This window comes from Vicugna pacos, unplaced genomic scaffold, assembly GCF_048564905.1.
Source record: "Vicugna pacos unplaced genomic scaffold, VicPac4 scaffold_20, whole genome shotgun sequence".
In the NCBI taxonomy this organism is placed as follows: Eukaryota; Metazoa; Chordata; class Mammalia; order Artiodactyla; family Camelidae; genus Vicugna; species Vicugna pacos.
In genome coordinates this window covers 6,169,797-6,182,282 of record NW_027328741.1, presented here as the reverse complement: position 1 = coordinate 6,182,282, position 12,486 = coordinate 6,169,797, and the positions used below count along the sequence as shown (strand labels likewise).

General features: G+C 41.9%; 1 protein-coding gene across 1 annotated transcript in view; it reads right to left on the bottom strand.

Annotated features, from left to right (window-relative positions):
• Positions 1-10,926: 10,926 nt before the first annotated feature.
• Positions 10,927-12,486, bottom strand: part of LOC140694096 (uncharacterized) — a 33,153-nt gene continuing 31,593 nt past the window's right edge. The window contains exon 15 of the mRNA XM_072957537.1: positions 10,927-11,062. The gene's annotated coding sequence lies outside the window, so the exon portion shown is untranslated. The remainder of the gene's footprint in view (positions 11,063-12,486) is intronic.

Genomic DNA, 12,486 nt, shown 5'->3' with positions numbered 1-12,486 from the left:
TTTAGAGTACCATCTATTTTTATGTTTTAAGTTTACCATAATAAAATTTAGATGTTTTTCCATTTTAAATTGTGCAATTCAGGAGCATTAAGTGCATTCACAATGCTGTGTAACCATCGTCACTGTCTAGTTTCAGACTGTTTCTTTCCTCAAAATAAAACCCCGTATCCAAAGCACACATTCTCTTTTCTCCCTCCCCCAACCCCTGACAAGCCCTAATCCTCTTTCTCTCTGTGTGTTTTTCCCTACACTGGATGTTCCCTATCAATGAAATCATACAAAAGATGGCTGTTTGTGTCTGCTCTCATATTTTAACAAGGGATTGGTGTTTTTTTTTTACTTGAAGTAGCATTTTGGTTATTTCAAAGGGAAATCCAGGTGGATTAAATATGAGATATACAAAATGAATATTTTTAGAAACTATGTGCATAATCTCGAGATAGGCACTGCTATTCTATGTGTGAAACCAGAGCCAGGAGGGAGATGCTTGGCTCTTCCTGTGGCAAAACATAACCTAACAAAATAAAAAAAAATAATAATCAAAATCCATGAAAGACAAACCACAACATGGAAATATCATTTTTCATAACCTAAAGTCAGAGAAAGGTTTCACATCCCTGTGGTCCAAAAATATCTTGAAACACTGTGTTCTAAACAGAAACAGAACAAACACATGCAATTCCAACAAGAGGCAATGCAGGTGGCCAGTGTATATTAGAGATGCTCGACCTCTCAAGTGAGAATGCAAGATGTTCACACTTCGGAGACAGCATTGGTCAACATCACACTGGCAGGCCTTTAGCCTGGTGACAACCAGCTCTAGTGACAACATGAGGAGACAGAGGCCACAGTAGATCCCCTGGAGGGAAGAGTGAGCAGACTCTCCTCTCTGGGAGAACAGTATGCAGGATGCATCACAGTTCCACAAGTGCACCACTTTTCGAGCAGTGCTAATGCTTACCGTTGATCATACTAAAATTCTTGCACAATTGTTCAAAGATGTCTTTTCAAGGATGTTCATCACAGTCCTGTTTAAACTACTAGGGAAATGGAAGCAACACTAATGTTCATGGAGAGGGGGTGGGATTCATCAGTTCTGGTTCAGATGGAGGAATGATTGTTGTGCAGCTGGAAAAATGAGTGCTAGGTCTTTACCTGATGTCAAGGAAGCCCTCAGTTTGGATGCCTGTTAATCCATCATCTACATCCAAGATGCCATCTCTATGACCACATATGTGTCAAATCATCATAGATGTAAATGAATCTTGTGGTGTGTGAGAGACAGAGGCAGAGAGAATGAGAGAGATAGAGACTGAGAGATGTTCACCAAACCATTAATGACGGTCACTTCTGGGAGTGGGATTTGCAAATCTCTGCACTTTTCCTTTAGGCAACATTTCAAGCGTTTATAATGTATCTATATTGCTTTACTAATTCTAAGGTATTAAAAGCATATGTTACTTGAGATTCATTCATATTTCATCTATAGAATAAAGTTTATTATTTTTATTTTAAAATATTTGTTACAAGTACAATCAGCATTTATGAGAGTAAAATGATAAATTCTAAAGAATTAAGAATCAGATAAAGAACAAAACTTTTTGGTGACTCAGACACAGGCCAGCTATTTGGCAGTAAATGGCAGGGTGGGAAAGGTTTCTCCAGAAGGTTGTGTATGTTCTGAATCAGCATCCAATAGAGGCAAGGAAAAATTACAAGACATGTACGCTGAAAACTACAACAGCTTGTTAAGAGTAATTAAGAAAGACCTAGCACTATTTTAAAATTTGAAGGAGCCAAAATGGCAGAGTAGACAGACTCACAGCTTGACCTCTCCCACAAATACGCAAAGAATTACATCTACAAAAACATTGAATTGCACAGAAACCTCCTGAACTCTGGTAGAGTGTCTTTTATTTTGAAATACAGGAAGATTCTCACAAAATATGGTAAGGAATAAAAAGAGAAAAGAAAAATTCAGTGCAGAACTGATCCTGCAGGGAAAGAGTAGCATAGGAAGAAAGGCACACTCACACTGGGACACAACCTCTCTAGCTGGGAGATCAGCTAGGAAAGAAGCAGAGCTTCCAAGGTTTGGAGGAGACAGTGGCAACTGCATGGCAGGCAGAACTGGAGAAAACTGACACAGAGGGTCCCTGTGATGACCAGCCCTAGACATGAGCTAGAAGGGATGAGCCAGAACTGGCTACTGGAGTCAGTGAAGAGCCCAGGCAGAGGGCTGGGTCACACTGCAGACAGGCAGCCTCAGGAAACTAGAGGGCAGTGTGAGCTCTGGCTGTGTGTGTGTGTGTGGAACAGAACAGACTGAAACTCTCATAAAAAAGCACCGATGTTGGTATAATGGGGGAGGAATGAAACACAGCTGTGCCAAAGTCACTTTCTCCACTTGGCTCCATTGTTGGTGTGTTCTCATGAGAAGAGAAATGGGGCTTGGTGATAGGCAACACTTCTGCACAAAGGCAGAGCTGAATGTTGACTCCATACCCTGTGCCATTGCAACTTCACAGGCAGGAATGAGATTTGTTTACAGCCCCAGGCAGAGAGGGTGGATTTGCTGTATCTGGTCACTTTGTGGATCCACACCTCTGAGACTTACAGGCAGTGAGTGGAGTTCTGACTCAAGAAGGGTGGCCAGTGAGGGTATTTACAACAGGGTGGTGTATGGTTCCATATGTGGGTGCGGGATTAGGGTTTGAGCTGAACCTGTAGTGGACCACAAATTCATGTGTGTGACTGCACACTTGCTAAGGCAGGTCCAAGGGACTGACACTGCTGGATCTGCACTGATGTTTCCTGGGGCTCAGAACCTGAGGGGCACCAGAGTAGGTGGCTGACATTCCCATAGCTAAGGCAGGGATAAAGCCAACATCAACAAATTGTACTTTGTAAGTCTGCATAACAAGTGACAGGCAACACCACAGAGAGAACTCCCCAGTGAACATCTTCTGCCTATTCTTCTTCACAACTGAATTGCTCCAACCCTGCCTACTACATATCACAGCTCAGAAACGGGTCTAAAAGAAATACATAGAGCCAGAGAAATATAAGTAAAATAAAGAAGCCGAGGAACCACTTTCAATTAAAAGAACAAGAGAAATCCCCTGAAAGAACAATCAGTAAAATAGACTTTGATAGTCTACTAGACTTCAAAAAGGAAATGATCAACTCACTGAAAGAAATAAAAGAGACTATCAATAGAGACAGAAAACTTTAAAAAGAAAATTTAAACTATAAAGAAGAGCTAGTTAAAAATAGAAAATTCAACTACAGGCAATCAAAAGAAGACTAGATAATGCAGAGGAATGAATAAATGGCTTAGGAGACAAGATAAAAGAAATAACCCAAAAAGAACAGCAGACAGAAAAGTCAATAAAAACCAATTAAAGCAAGATAATATAAAGTGTGCCAGCCTATGCATAATGGTGAGTCCCAAAAGGAGAAGAAAGTGAAAGGGGGATTGAAAAGTTAGTTAAAGAAATCATGACTGAAAACTTTCCAAACCTTAAGAAGGAAAGAATTATCTAACTACAGGAGGCACACAGGGTCCCAAACAAGGAGAAACCAAACAGACCTACACCAAGACATATTATAGTTAAAATGGTTAAAGTAAAATAAAATATTCTAAAGGCAGTGAGAGAAAAACAAAGTGTTTGTTACAAGGGAGTCCCATAAGCATTCAGCAGATTTCACTACCTAAAATCTTCTGGCCAGAAGGGAGTGGCAAGATGTATTCAAAGTCCTGAATAAGAAAAAGGCTGCAAACTAGGATATTCTATCTAGAAAGACTATCCTTTAGAACAGAAAGAGAGAAAGATTTTCACAGACAAGCAAAAACTAAAAGAATTCAGCAGTACTAAATCTATGCTAAAAAACAATTTGAAAGTTCTAATCTAAATAAAAAATAAACAGGAAGCTATAGAAATTAAGAAACCATAATTGGAAATGCGATAAATACAGTGAGTTGCAAGGGAAAACATGAGGATATAAATAAGTCAGTAAGTCAATAAAGAAAACGAGAAGGCAAACAAGAAAGAGAGAATAGCAAAATCATGAAAGGTGGAAGAGGAGAGCAAGAGAATATATATTTTTTCTCTTTTTTTTCTTTTTTCTCTTTGTCTTCTTTCTTTTTAGGATGCACTTGAGCCCACATGACTATCAACTAAAACCAAACAGATGAAGTAAGGGGTTACCATACTTGAATGACAAGATAACCACAAATCAGAAGTATATAATAGAGTCATAAAACCCAAAAAGAAACCAAGCTAATAGAAAAGGAATTTATCAAACCACAAAAATAAAAATAATTAAAAGAAAGAAACAAATAATTACCAAAATCAACTGGAAAACAAATTTCAAAATAGCAATAAACCCACATCTATTAAATAGCTACTATAAATGTCAATGGACTAAATGTTCCAATCAAAAGAAAAAGAGTGAAGGAGGAGGAAAGATGGTGGAGTAAAAAAGATGCTCAGAGCTCACCCTCTCCCACAAATTCACCAAGAGTGACATCAACAGACACACCCACCACCCAGAACACCTGCTGAACTTTGACAGAATATTGGCTTCTTCAAAAGATAAAATTTTCCACAAATCTGGTGGGAGAACAGGAGAAAAGAAGAAAAAGGAAAATAGTTCTGGACCATTCCAATGGGGAGGGAGCTGCAAAGGAGGAATAGCATTAATACACTGGGTCTCTCCAACTCCATTGGCCAGTTCAGCAGGATGGAGATGGAACCTCACAGGCTCAGATCTGTATAGAATAGACTTTGACTGACAGAAATAAGTTAATGGGGCACAAAGGGTCCCAACGATCCCCAGCCCTAGATGCGAACCAGCAGGTGTGGGATGGGACAGGCTGTCTGAGTTGAGCAGAGGACTTGGGCTGACTCTACAGAGGAAAACTTGGGGGACTGCAATGTTCTGTGTGCCATGGCTGGGAGAGTATACAGAACAGCCTGGGTCCCCCATAAAATAAAAAAAAAGGCAGAAAACACTGCTGGTGTGCCCTGGGGGGAAGGGTAGCCATAGCCTTTGTGTCCGCAGACCCACAGTGCCATTATTGGAGACTTCTTGGGAGAAGAGAGTCAAGGCTCAGCCATAGCCACTATATTTTCTGGTGCATGGTTCCCAGGTAGAGGAGGGGTCAAAACCCAAATCCCTACCTAGGGGCTCCACAACCTCATAGGTGGGACTGAGATTTGTTTACAGTCCCAAGAAGAAGGGACCATTACACACCGATGCCTCTCTGAGTTGGCTCTTCTAAGACAAATGCACAAGAAGCAGTGTTCTGGAACAGAGCAGGGGTGAGGGCTAGTGCAGCTGTTTCCTCTGAGTCCACCTACAAAGCATGGACCTAATGCGGCAGGGGAGCTACCTGCCAACTACCTTGCACAAGTGTGGTCCTGGGACCAGGCATCTGGTGGGGGGTGCAGACCACCCATTTACCGATGCTGGGACACAGACCAGGGGCACGACTAGACGGCCTCTGGAACCAGCAAGTGGAGTTTTCACAGCAGGATATGGGCAGGAGTGTGATAACCACAGGAAAAAAAGGAGCTCCTGCTCAATAGCCAGGGCAGATTCAGGCCACCAGAACACCAGCCACACCACCAACAAAGGGGATAACAGGCAAAAGGCGTGGAAGGAAGACTTGGCAACCACCCATAGTTAAAAATAACCTTATGACAAAATTATTAAGAGTGTATATTCTTGCAGAAAGGCCAAGATAGTGGAGTAGAAGGATGCTTGTATCTTATCCTCTCCAATAAATTCACCAAGACTGACATTCACAGACACACCCATCCACTCAGGACATCTGCTGAACTTTGATAAAACATTGCCATCTTCAAAAGACAAAATGTGCCACCAATCTGGTAGGAGAAAAGGAAAAAAGAAGGAAGAAAATGCAAAATGGCTTGGGGTTGGTCCTTTGAAGAGGGAGCAGCAAAGGAGGGATAGTGCTGGTTGACTGGGTCTCCCTCTTTCCAATGGAGAGGTCAGCAGGATGGACAGGGAACCTCTGAGGCCCAGATGTGTACAGAACCACCCTTGACTGACAGAATTAAGTTAAATGGGCACAAAGTGTGACAACAACCCCCAAACCTAGAAGTGAATCAGGGATGGGAAGGGACAGGCTGCTGGATCCAGGCAGACTCTGGATGACTGTACATAGGTAACCCTGGGGGACTGCAGTGTGCTGTGGACATCTGCTTGGATTGTATACAGATCAGAACAGCCTGGGCCTCCCATAAAATAAGAAAAAAAATAAAGCAAAGCAATATTGCTGGCTTGCCTGGGGGAAGGGGTGTTTCGTCCTTTGTTTCTGCTGACTCATGGCAACATAACTGGTGATTTCTCAGAATAAGAGAGATGAGGCTCAGCCACAGCCATCATACCCACCCAGGCAGACATGGGGTTGAAACCTGAATATGTACCTGGCAGTTCTGCAACCTCATAGGTGAGACTGAGACTTGTTTACATCCCCAGACATATAGGAAGTTTCTGTCCTGGTGCCTCTACGAACTCACACCTCTAAGACAAATGAACAAGGAGCAAAGTTCTGTCAAAGACCAGGGACTAGGGCTGGTGTGGCCATTTGCCTCAAGCCCACCCACAGAGTGTGGAACAGATGTGGAGTGGGGAGTTGCACTGAATATGGGAGCAACCAACCCAACTATTGTGGAGGACTGCTGCACCTGGACACGGCATTGGGAAGGGGCACAACCTGCCCACCTACCATGCAGGAGTGCAGCACCAAGATGCAGCACTGGGAGGAGATGTGACATGTCTACCTACAGGCACTGGGAGCAGCACAGACCAAGGGTGTGACCAGAGGGTCTCTGGAAACAACGAGCTGAGTTCATGAAGCAAGGCAAGGGCAGGAGCTGTGACAACCACAAAACAAAGAGGAGTCCCCATTCAATAGCCAGGGTAGGCTCTGGTTAACAGGTTATTGGCCACATCATTAACCAAAGGGATAACAGACAAAAGGCACAGAAGTAAGACTTGGTAACCACACATATTTAAGAAGGACCTCTTGATAAAATTACTAAGGGCACACAATCTCCACGGGAACATACTCTTTTCTTTTTCTGTTCCATTTTCTTTTACTTTTTAAATGTTACTTCTTAAATAATTTTTATATTTCTATTTTTAATCCCTTTTAAAATTTTCTTTTAAAATACTTTTATTATTATCTTTCAATTTGTCTAATTTCATTTTTATCCTTGTTTTTTTCTTCTGTTGTGATTATACTCTGTTGTCAAATATTTTTTCTTCCTTTAATATTTTAAAAATTCATCCCAACTCAATTGTTATCTTGTTTCAATATGTTCTTCTGTTATTGATTATACTGCTTTTAAAACTAATTTCTTTGTGCTTAGTTTTATTTCTGCATCCATTTTATATAAATAAGTAAACTCTTAAAAGACCACAGTAGATAATTGATACTCCATAAGCCATAGTGCCACAGAGATATAAGCAAGATAAAAAAGCAGAGCAACCTGTCTCAATTAAAAGAACAAGATAAACCCCCTGAAAGAACAATCAATGAAATAGACATTGATAGTCTACTAGATGATTTCAAAAAAGGAGTGATCAAAGTACTGAAGAAACTAAAAGAGATTGTGTATAGAGACAGAGAATATGTCAAATAACGAAATTGAAACTCTAAAGAGGAGCCAGTGAAAATTGGAAAACTCATTTTCTGAGATGAGAGTTGAGGTAAAGGATGTAAAATGTAGGCTGGATAATTGAGAGGAATGAATATGTGACTTAGAAGACAGGACAACAAAACAGCTGAGAGACAACAAATAAAAACCAATGAAAGCAATATAAGGGACCTATGGAATAACATAAAGCATGCCAACCTACTCATAATGGGGGTCTCAGAAGGAGAAGAAAGAACAAAGGAGATTGAAAAGATATTTGAAGGAATCATGACTGAAAACTTCCCAAACCTAAAGAAGGAATCAGATATCCAAGTACAGGAAACACAGAGCGTCCCAAACAAGGAGGACCCAAACAGACCCACACCAAGACATATTACAATCAGGATGACCAGGGTTGAGAATGGGAAATGATTCTAAAGGCAGCAAGAGAAAAACAAAGAATGAGATACAAGGGAACCCCCATAAGACTTTCAGCTGATTTCTCTACAAAAACAGTAAAGGCCAGAAGGGAGAAGCAAGGTATATTCAAAGTCCTGAATGAAAAAATGATGCAGCCTAGGATACTTTATCCAGCAAGGGTATCCTTTAGAATAGAAGGAGAGATAAAGAACTTCACAGACAAGCAAAAACTAAAAGAAGTTAGCAACACTAAACCTATGCTAAAGGAAATATTGAAAGACCTACTCTAAATAGAAAAGAAGCAGGATGCTACAAAAAGGAGAAAACCATAATTGGAAAGGTGATTGCTACAATGAATTACAACAGAATAAACATGAAATCATAAAAGAGGGCATCTAAATCATTAAGGGTGGGAGAGGCGAGCAAGAAAATATACAGGTTTCTCTCTCTCTCTCTTTCTCTCTGTCTCTCTCTCTTTTTTGTTCTTGGTAGGATGGGTTTGAGCTTATATTACTATCTGTTTAAAACAAACAGATATAGTAATGGGTTAATATATGTACAAAGTAGGTTAACCACAAGCCAAAAAGTTACAATAGAGTCACAAAACTAAAAAGACACCAAGATAATAAAAAGGAAAATTATCAAACCACAAAAAGAAAAAGTAAGGAACAAAGAGGAAATACAAAATGAACTGCAAAACAAAGTTCAAAGTGTAATAAACACATTTCTATCAATAATTAATATAAATGTCAGTGGACTAAATGCTTTAATCAAAGGACATAGAGTGCAGAGTGGATAATAAAGCAAGTATCTACAATACGCTGTATAGAAGAGACCCACGTTAGGGAGAAGGACACACATAGATTGAAAGTGAGAGGATTGAAAAAGATATTCCACACAAATGGAAATGACCAGAAAGCAGGAATATCAACAGTGATTTCAAATAAAATAGACTTTAAAACAAAGATTATAAAGAAAGATTAAGAAGGATATTTTATAATGATTACAGGAGTCATAGATGAAGATATTTCACTCATTAACATATATGAACACAACATAGGAGCACCTAAATACATAACAGATAACAAGAAAATACTAACAGATAAAAAGGGAAAATTTGATCGGAACACAATCACAGTAGAAGATTTTAACAATCCATTAACATCACTGGACAGATATTCCATACATAAAATTAATAAGACAACATAGAAATTAAATGATACAATAGAACAATTTGTCTTGGGTAATATTTTCAGAACATTATATTTCCCTAAAATAGAACATACATTCTTCTCAAGTGCACATACCACATTTTCTAGGATAGATCATATACTTTGTCACAAAAGAAGTATTAACAATTTGAAGAAGATAGAAAATATTTGAAGCAACTTTTTCTGACCACAATACCATGAAACTAGAAATGAACTACAGAAAAATAAAGGAGAAATAAATGACAGTATGGAGGTTAAACAACATACTACTTTAAAAAAAAATGGGTGGATGATGAAATCAAAGAAGAAATAAAAAACACATTCAGACAAATGATGATGAAAACACAACCATACAGAACCTATGGGATCCAGAAAAGGCAGTGCTTAGAGGGAAGTTTATAGCGAGAGAATCAGGTCTACCTCAAAAACGAGGAACAACTGCAATAAACAATCAAACTTACCACCTAAAAGAATTAGAAAAAGAAGAGCAAAAATAACAAAAGTAAGCAGAAGGAAGGAAATAATAAAGATCAGGGAGGAAATAAATAAAATAGAGATATAAGAAACATTTGAAAAAATCAAGCCAAGAGATGGTTTCTTGAAAGAGTAAACACAATTGACAAAATTATGTTCTATGCTGGAAATTGACACAACAATGCAAACTGACTATAACTCAATAAAATAAAAATTAAAAAAACAAATATATTAACAAAAGAAAAAAGAAAAGGTAGTTTCTACTCACCAGACTGGAGGAGGGGACTGCAACCCATGCGGGGTCACACCCCATGGGAAAGCCTGGGGTCAGGATCGGAGGAGCAGGGTGCTGTGGACATGATCTGTCACAGGGTTTCTGCAGGAGGGGAGTGTGAGGCATGTGAGCAGGCTGAGGACTGGCCATTTGAGTAAGTTCATGGGCTCTGTGGTGGAGGGGCTCCCCCAAGTTTCTGGACTTGACTCTGGGTGAGTTGGGCAGGTGGACAGTGGCTCAGTGTGAGTCCAAGTCCAGTGGAGGAGGTAGTGAGTTAGATCTAGAAGGACTCCTTCTGGGGTGGGAGGGCCCACAAGGGAGGCAGGAGGCCAAGTCCAGGTGACTGAGAACAGGGTGTGTCCTGCACAGGGCTGCAGGGCAGATGAAAGCATCCAGTCTACAGAAGGTGGAAACACGGTCCATACAAGGGCTCAGCTCAGATGTCACCTCCTCAGAGGAGCCTTCTCTGCCTGCACAGTCTACAGGGACAGCCTCCTCCAAGCACATCTCCCCAGCAGACACCTGCTCCATTTCCTGCATAGCATTCAGGACACGGGCCCCTGCTCCGTACCCAGCCATGGTTCCGCTGCCCTGAGGAAAAGCCCTCACAGGAACCATAAAGCCCTACAAGACCTGGGCCCCACCTCTCTGTCTCCTCTGGCACCACTGTCTCCACCTGGCCCTCTTCTCCTCCACTCCTGCACTCCTGACTTCCCCCAGCCTTATGTGCTCTCCAGAGCACAGGTCCCTCCTAACATGCTGTGTGTGCTCACTGTGTCTAATCCACTGCATGCCTCCCACCCAGGTCAGTAACCAGCACACAGTAGGGCTCAGTAAGTAGAGTATGAATGACTCTTACCATGACTGCTGGGAAGGCTTTTGTCTGTGGCCTACAGTGATCACACACCCGTCACACAATCTCTGAGGTCCTACTGTGTTGGGTGGGTTCCAGATACTGGGCACAGCAGGTAGTGAAGCAGTCAGGTCTCCATCCACATGCAGCAGACAGCCTGGTGGGGGACACAGAGAAAATTAAGTAAAATATATACAATGTCCGGAGGTGATATGTTCCATGGAGAAAAATAAGGTCAGGGAGGACATTTGAGCAGATTCCTGGAGGTGTTTAAGAAGCAGGGGGAGAGAGAGCCTGGCTGAAAGAGCAGCCATCCCAAAGGCCCTAAGGGCAAAGTGGGATGTATGTGGAGGGTCTTAGTTATCCGTGTGAGTTCTTAGTCCTGCCTTGAGTATGTATGTTGCTTTCATTTGTAAACCTTGATTTCAACTTTATAGCAAATTAACCTGCATCATCAGTCTGCATAATTTAGTCAACTCTGTTTCAGGTGTTGTGGGCACAATGGCAGGCTAATTACTTGGGTTGGTAAAGAATTACCAGCGTCTGAGAAGGGTTTAGGAAAGTTCAATAGGGACACTGCTATAGGCAACATCAAGCCACACAGGCAAGAGGTGCCTACACGAGAGCCAATGTTGAGTGTGTGGGGTCTGTTATTGGGGGGGTGCTGTGCACACAAGGAGGAGGGGGCTGCATGATCAATTCATGCACAGGTACCTTGTTGGTTGTGAGATCTGTCAGGGGCTTCTCTGAACAAAAGGCTTTACCAATTTAATAAGGGAAGGATGTGAGTTCTCTCTTCCTGGGGCAATGAGGTTTCATAGGGTAAACACACAGCAAGAGAAGATGTTTTATAGCTTGTGGAAATGCAGGTGTGCAAAGGGTCCTGCAGTGGGGAGTGGGAGGTAAGGGGCCACTGGGCTCTAGGCACACAGAGAGCCCATGGGTGAGGGTGTATGACTCTGAAGAGTGCCTGCTGGCTTCACACCAGGGACTTTATGTGGAAAGAGGAGAATCTAGGTTATCGGCACATGTCTACTCAGTGACCTCCCTAAGCCTAACTCTGTCAGGCACCAGGTGGCTATGAAATGAACATGAAGGTCCCCACCCTGAGGACCCCAATGAATGAACATTTTGATATCCTCAAGCCCCTTCCCCTGCACCACCGCCCCACCACATCTGGGTCTCAGGCTTTGACCCTGACATCAGTGGCATCTTCGTTCCCTACATCCAGCTCCTCTGGACATCTCTGTGATGAGCTGTTCCATGTCAGCAAGCCCCAAACTGAGCTCTGCCTTTACCCCATGTTTGCTTCCTTCCTGTGAAGCCCCTCGTGAAGGAGCCACCACTAGCAGGATCCTACAGCTCTGAGGCTCTGCCTTCCCCACCCCTCCGATGTCTCCCAGCCCATGATCCCCTATGGAGGTCCCTATTATCCTCTCCCTCCCACATCATTCTTGGGATGCACACCAAATCCCTCTTCACAATCTCCCACAAGACAGGTCCAGGTCCACTTGGGGACACTGAGGTGACACAGGCGGATGTTGCTGGGAATGAAGAGCAGGATACTTTAGCAGAGGAGAG